The following is an 8,483-nucleotide window of genomic DNA, read 5'->3' on the forward strand; positions in this document are numbered from 1 at the left end:
AAAACTCTATTTACAGAGAAAAATTTGTGTAGAAGAGTCCAAAAGTAGCCTCCACTTTTCTTTGCTCAAAAAGATAAAAAATGAGAGCATGAGTTAAGGATTAGAGCATTCCAAAGTGGGCCCAAATGCTTTTGTCTTTAGATTTTGATTCCAAAATATTGATTTTCTACACAAGAAACACACATAATTAGATTTATCTAGTAAATAAATTTATTTATGTGTAATTATACCTAATTAACATGCAACATGATGTTTCGAGGCTTATCATGATTATTACCTTAATACAGAGAAATATGAACAAAAATAAAGATAAATGTCTGAGAAATGTGAGTATAATTCAGTGTTTTGAGACACTCATCACACCCCCAAACTTACCTTTTTCTAGTCCTTAGAAAATAAAATTACCACTTTTGCAAGCGCCTCGACTGATTTTAGCAAATGCAACAAGCCCTTGAATCGTTAGATTACCCCTAGTGGACGAATTTCACTCATGAGGGTTTGCAAAAAATATACTCACAAAATTGAAAATAACTTTGAAGTAAAAATAGTCAAAATAAAAACTTATATTTAAAAACACAAGTTTTTTTTTAATTTTGTCAGTCAATTGGAAGTAATGTTTGGTATAGAGTCCCAACTCTTATTTCTCTACGACAAAATTTAGACTTAAATTGACCTTTGAGCGATAGCAGTTCTAACTTAGAAATTTAAGAGATTTAATTTCCTAGAATGAGTTTCAACCTTCTAACTACTCAAGAATAGTTAAAGTAACTTGGGGTTTAATTCTAAACTTAGCATCCTGTTTGTGGTAGTGAGAAGCGTGGACATTCACTTTAATACCTCTAAGGGGCTTTATCTGTGATATTCCAGTATACTCACATTTTTACACTTGATGGCTTTTACCCTACTACAACTTTACATTTACTTTTGGATCTTTGATTTTTTTTTAAGGGGTCTTTTTTTTCTATTACTTCTTTACTCTTTTTCTAAGAAAAGTAGGTAGCCCTTTTCAATATATCTAGTCTAATTCAATGGTTGCTATACAAGGTGTATACAACCCAGTTCTATTTTTCTTCTAATCAGCCAACCAATTGAATAAGGAAGTCAAAGTTCATCAAACCTAGTTTTTCCTTAAACTCTAGGCAGAAAGAAGGTAACAAGCTCTCTTAATACAATCTTGACTCTTGGTCACCTTATTAGAAGTGTCTATAAACCAAAAGATAACTTTGCTCTAACTTTTGTCTAAGAGAAATACAAATGGGGATTCCAACTCATACACCCCCAAACTTAAATATTATATTGTCCTCAATATTTCAACATATACATGCAAAGGTAAAATTGAAATTGACAAAATGAAATGAAGTGGGTTAGATAACACCTGAGAAAGTTCCTACAATCCTGTTGATATTTAACACAATGTCCCTTAAAGCGCGTGGGTTGCCTCCCGAAGCGCTAAGTTTAATGTCTTTAGCCAGATAAAAACTTAGTTTATTTTGATAGATGGGGTCATCGAGGAGAAGAACTTCCTCTTGTGGAACATACTCACGAAAAGGTTTGAGACGTTGACCATTCACTTTGAAAATGGATCCGTCCTTAGGATTAAAGACTTCAACAATACCATAGGGGTAAACTGTTTGGATAATATATGGGCCAGTTCATCGATACTTGAGTTTTCCTGAAAAAAGGTGGAGTCTGTTATCATATAACAAAACTCTTTGATTGGGAATGAAATTCCTCCTAAGAATCTGCTTATCGTGAAAGAATTTGGTACGCTCTTTGTATATTTTGGCACAATCATGAGTCATTTCTAATCTCTTCTAACTCGTCTGGTTGTAACTTTCGCTTCTCACCAACCTTATTAAAATCAAAGTTGAGGCGCTTGATCGTCCAATACACACGATGCCCAAGTTCTACAGGGAGATGACAGGCCTTGCCAAAAATTAACTAGTAGGGAGACATCCCTATGGGTGTTTTGAATGCGGTCATATAGGCCCAGAGTGAATCACTCAATCTCAAAGACCAATCTTTCCTTGAAGGATTGACTATTTTTTCTAAGATAGTCTTTATTTTCCTATTAGAAATCTCCACTTGCCCATTTATTTGTAGGTGGTAAGGTGTGGCAACCTTATGCGTTATGAGGTACCTCTTCATCAATGAAGCAAAGATATTGTTGTAAAAATGCGTGCCACCATCATTTATGATAGCTCGCGGAGTACCAAATCTTGAAAAAATCGTCTCCTTGATGAATTTTATCACAACATTGTGATCATTAGTTCTATATGCCACAACATCGACCCATTTTGACACGTAGTCAACGACAAGTAAGATGTAATGGTAACTCATTAAGTCTATACCCAACACGTCAAAAATTTTGATAATCAGGATAGGATTTTGAGGCATTTCGTTTCTCTTGGAGATTTTTCCAAATCTCTGACATCTATCACAAGATTTGCTAAACTCGTGGGCATCACGAAAAATACTAGGCCAAAAAAATTCGTACTATAAGATTTTCATAACGGTCTTCTTACCACTAAAGTGCCCTCCATAGGCATGATTATGAAAAAATTCTAGGATATTGACTTGCTCACAGGTTGGAATATAACGTCTAATGATCTGATCGGGAAAATACTTAAATAAGTATGGCTCATCCCAGAAATACCATTTTGTTTTCGACAGAAGATGGAGTTTCTCTTGGTTATTCATTTCGATTGGGAATTGACTTGTAACTAGGTAGTTGACAATGTCTGTATACCATAGAGCGTTGGCTTGAGGGATTTGCATAAGTTGCTCATCAGGAAAGGATTCAGAGATAGGTAAGGACTCCTCGGATGGTTTATTAACTATCCTAGACAAGTGATTAGCTACGACATTTTCTACCCCCTTTTTGTGTTGGATCTCGAGATCAAACTCTTGTAGAAGTAGAATCTAATGGATTAGTCTTTCTTTAGTATCTTTCTTCGATAGAAGGTACTTCAATGCTACGTGGTCTGTGTAGATTACGACTTTAGATCCTATGAGGTAGGGGCATAATTTTTCAACAGCATAGACCACTGCTAGCATTTCCTTCTCTATTTTAGAGTAGTTAAGTTGAGCATCGTTAAGGGTTTTACTAGCATATTGAATAATATGAGGTTGTTTTTTCGATTCGCTGACCCAAAATAGTACTTATTGCATAATCCGAAGCGTCGCATATAACTTTGAATGGAATGCTCCAGTTTGGAAGTTGAATAATGGGTGCTGAGGTTAACTCGGACTTGAGCTTGTTGAACGTAGAGAGACATGACTCTAAAAAGTCGAAAGGAACATCCTTTCCAAATAATTCACATAAAGACTTCAAGATTTTCCCGAAATCTTTAATGAATCTACGATAGAAACCCGCATGACCTAGGAATGACTTAATTTCTTCGACTATTTTAGGAGGTGGTAATTTTTCGATTAGACCTACCTTCACCTTATCTATTTCAATCCCCTTAGTAGAAACAATGTGCCCTAGCACAATCCCCGATGTTACCATGAAATGGCATTTTTTCCAATTGAGGATTAGTTTTTGCAACGTACAAGGACCAAAGTCAAGTGATGGAGATATTCCTCAAAACTTTGTCCGAAAATTGAAAAATCGTCCATGAACACTTCGAGATATCTTTCTAGCATGTCATAAAATATACTCATCATGCACCGTTAAAAAGTTTGAACTAAGTCCGAAATAACCATCTAAAAAGCAATAGTAAGAATTGGGTTACATGGGACCCTTATTATAAGCTCGAACTAAGCCCTCAAAATACAACAATAGAATATAAATTGAGCTACTTGACTCAGGGGAGTCTATAGACTTGAATGAGTTAGGCATAAAAGTAGGCCCCAAATTTTCCTTTTGTCGGGACAACTAAATAAAACAAATCGGATCACATGGGATCCATCTTATGAGCTAGAACGGAGCCCCAAACCATTAGCCCTCACCCTATTTATATGTCGAGTTGACTTAGGTAATAAATTGTGTCATGTGGCACCTTATTATGCGTGTGACCTAAGCCCCGAGTAATATAATCACTTGGCACTATTATTTGTTTCGACAATTAATAAGATTTAAGAATTTTGAATTTAACATAAATACTTTTTTTTATCATCGCATATGTGATACGTCTCTTTGTTTGGAAGATTGTAATGTTCTTGTCTCTGCACGAACCTTTTTAATTGAATTACGGTGCATTACCTTCCTTTCCCACAAGACCTTGTTGACATAGGCTTTTCATAGTAGTACCCAACAATTTTCATACTAGCCCCTTACACCTCCACGTGAATTTTTTTATAGAAAATTAGACCCGACAATATCATTCCCTACCATTGATTAAGTGCCACCTTCCACCGAAAGATCCTTACTATGTGTTGTGTAAGCAACAAATCACCTAACTTCCAGATCTTATTGAAATATTTCAATTATGTTGCAAATCCTTTATAATATCTCCATACATGAGCACCCTTTGCAGATCTTGTTAGTTTTATGCTTCCAACATTAGTAGCCCTTAAAAGTACCACCCTAGTTGTTTCATAGCCCTCAAGATCGCACATAACCTAGTCTTGGCATTACCACTTATTAACGACACTCTAATCTGGAAGCGATTAATTCTTCACAATAACATGTATATCCTGACCATGTAATGTTCTAGGGGATCTTTTGCCTTGCTACTTGAAAGACAAGATTTCGAGTTTACATGCAATATCTTCATTAGATCACCATACATCTATCGAATAGATGGTGAACAATTATTGCTCCAAAGTTTCACAATCGCCTGTTCCGTCACCAATTTTCACACCTTCAGCATCTTTTGAACGATCATAGTAATGATGAGTGTCTCCAAACACTCAATTATACGCACATTTTTCAGATATTTATCTTGATTTTTGTACCTATTTCTCTATATTAAGGTAATAATCATGATAAGCCTCAAAATATCATGTTGCATGTTAATTAGGCTTAATTATATATAAATAAATTCATTTACTAGATATATATAATTACGTGTATTTTTTGTGCAGGAAATCAACATTTTGGAGTCAAAATTTCAAGACAAAAGTATTTGGGCCCACTTTGGAATTCCCTAATCCTTAACTCATATTCTCCTCTTTTGTTTTTTTGTACAAAGAAAAGTGGAGGCTACTTTTAGACTCTTCTACACACATTTTTCTCTATAAATAGAGCCTCCATCTCTAGAGAAAGGGTCCCCTCTTGGTTTTCTTCCCTAAAACTCCTTTAATCTAAGGCTCTTAGCCTATTCTCTTATTTTTTGTATTTTTATCTTCTAGTTATTTTCTTTTAGTTAAATAGTCTTGTAAGAAATAGAAAAAGAATAAGTTGTAAGTTTCTCCATGAAATGAAGAAAAGTTCTTTCATCTCTTATCTTCACTCTTTTGGAATGACATTAGGCTAAGTTCCCCTCCATTGGAGAATGGAAATGCTTAGAGCAAGTTCTTATGTCATTTCTAATTTCATGTCTTTCTTTTATTTAAAATACTTCTGAGTTCTCTTTAAGTTTCTTCCACATTTTATTCTTAATATAGATATTTTATGCTTAGATTAGATCAAGATTAAGTATGCTTAAACTAGATAATTGGTAGTAGAAAGTTTTCAAAGAATTCTACTTTGTTTATGTTTCCTCATTTCATTTCATTTGCAAAACTTTCCGATCTAAGGAGCTAACACCAAGCCCTTACGATTGAGTTATAAAAAGGCTAGAGATTAGAAATTACTCATCAATATGTTTTAGGTATATCTACCTCCAATGGTGATTTAATTTCATAAGTTACTTGCTTTTAATTTCATTTACTTTAGTTCATTTTCTAGTTTTCAAAAATACAAAGAAAAACAGTTTTAATTCCTTTAAGGTAATTTGAATTTTATCTTTTTAGCTTAACTCTATTCCTCCTTTCTCTTGGGTTCGATCCTCTACTTGCCCCACAAGTAAGGTAAAAGTAAGATTATTATTAACTCCGATGAGAAGAACAACGATAGTCTCATCAAGTAACACAGATCGAATCCTCACATATCATCATGCGCCCTTTTGTATACTTCAATACCATCTCCAAGAACTTCAATACCTTTTTGATGATTGAATAAACATCGGTATTTGACTTATTGAGTAATTTTCCCATGATTTAAACCGCTCCGAACCATATGATTCATAATATGATCTATCTTGGGATCTAAATTGCGATCAAGCAGAAAAGTCCTACGTGGATCGTAGTTGGATCCATTTCAAACTAGTTAGATGAAGTAACTCGAACAACATGCTTTCTTTTTTAGCGATCAAACACTTGGATTCTAGATCAGCTACAATTGCTTCCAAAACCCTAGCAGATCCAATTTTGCTATCCAAACTTCCTTTTTGTAGAACAAGAACAGTCGAAGCCAATGATTATAGATTTGTCACCATTGATCTCTTAATTGTTATTTATCTCTGTAATTCGTCAAAATCAAATCTAAAACCCAAATCGTATGCTCAAAAAATGCTAATTTCTCATCCAAATTGACATCTACATTGCAAATAATACCTAAAAGAATCAGAACAAAATCGTCCACTTAGCAAGGAATTTTTGAATCCCATCAGAATTTTTTTTTTTGTTGCAAAATCAACGATCTTGGATTAATAACCTAAACAATTTGCATCCTTGTATTTGACACTCTTGCTCAAATCTTTCGCTTCTTGTTGTGAGATACAAGGAGGAGACATGGACTGTAGAGAAACGTCAGATTCCGATGAGATGTTGGAATTTGACCAGGTCTGAATCAAACAGTGGACAACGTGATTAAGAACAAAGTTTTTGCTCTTTAAAACTTGCATAGTGGCTGGACATGTGTTGTTTACGTTATCGAGCCATCTCTGGATGCTGGACGGATCATATTTAACTCCAATACAAAGGCTTACAAGAAATTTCATGACATCGTGTGAGATCAAACACTTGAAGAAGCTTGGAATTGCCCTCGATCTACGAATCATTGAACTTCAAACTTGCCTTTGATATCTTTATGTAAGTCGTGTCTTTTGTTTGAAATCCCACTAATGACGCCAATTGTAGAGGTCGATTTTGTGATAAATTAATCTCGATCATGACTTCATCATTTAATTTACAAAATAACAAAAAGAATATGTAAAAATAGAGAAAACAAGGATTTTTTACATGGTTCGGCAAATGTGCCTACGTCCACGGGCTTAGGGAGTCATTTTACTATAAATCCTACGATTACATGGCCTTCTCACCTCCCCTCCATTTTTTCCTCTCGCTCTACCTTCTTCTCCCCCTCCCCTCCCCCCTCTTTTTTTACAAAGGCCTCAAGGCCTGTAAATAGAAAAATCCTAAAAAGAGTCCTAACTCTAATTAAGTTACAATTGATCATATTACCCCTTATCTAAATTAATAATTATATAAAATGGGAAAAAATCCTCTTAAATTGAGATTCTTTCTTAATAAGATAGAGTAATCTTCAAATGATGTTGGATGTCTGCATCGGGATGCGTGTTGATGGTGCGGATGAATGATCCAGACAAGAGACGATTTTATCCCTGCATGCTACATGTATCATTGGAAATAATACTCAAGTCTTCCACAGAAGGAAAAATATTCACCTTTATAAGAATGTTAAGCTCCTAGATTCACCTTAGCACTTTTGCGATAATTGATGGAATAGAGGGTATTGTGGATTCAAATATTGTTATATTCCTTTCTAGTTTAACCTCCTAAAAAAGGATCCAAGGAATCATATTAGTAATGGAAGCCACTTGGCTGGATTGAGTTGAAAACCATCTCTGCACAATTCTTTTGAAATTCGAGTGCACTTTGGTTTCAAGATCAAAAATCCAAAGTGGTTTCAAATTCTAATGATGAAAGGACATGCCAGAAAAAGGTGCTCCATGGATTCCAAGGAAAAATTATAGCAAATAAAATTCGACACCAAGCTTAACCCCCACTTCTTGAGTGCAAGAGATCCATCAAACATGCCTTGTGAAAATTTTTCCAACCAAGAATTTTTTTATCTTCATTGGAATCTGGGATTTCCAAATCACAGACCATAATCTGTCCACAAACACTAGGCTTTGGATAGATTCCGAAGCCTTCCTCATTGAGAACCACCTTGAAGTTGAGCTTCTCCAAACTTTTCTTTCCTTAAAGTTAGGCTTGAGCTCCATTAGGCTGGCATCTTGGCAAATATCCTCATATTGACACATTTCTCTAAGCTACTCTAGGTTCCACCTACCCCCTCTCCAAACATCACTGATTTTGGTACCCACAAAAAGATTTGGGAGCCTACGAATCAAAGGACCTTCACCCGACCAATTATGATGGGCGAAAGACATCTTTAATTCATGCAAAATTGAGGCTTGAGTAAGCAAGATAGTATGGTGCATTTGAGTTTTAATAGCTTTCCAAATTCTTATTGTTACACATAATCTAATATTATTATATCCCCACAATTAGTACTTTTTAATTTTCTT

The sequence above is a fragment of the Akebia trifoliata genome, unplaced genomic scaffold (genome assembly GCF_017979445.1).
Source record: "Akebia trifoliata isolate Shusen 1 unplaced genomic scaffold, ASM1797944v1 Contig01334, whole genome shotgun sequence".
NCBI classification, from domain to species: Eukaryota; Viridiplantae; Streptophyta; class Magnoliopsida; order Ranunculales; family Lardizabalaceae; genus Akebia; species Akebia trifoliata.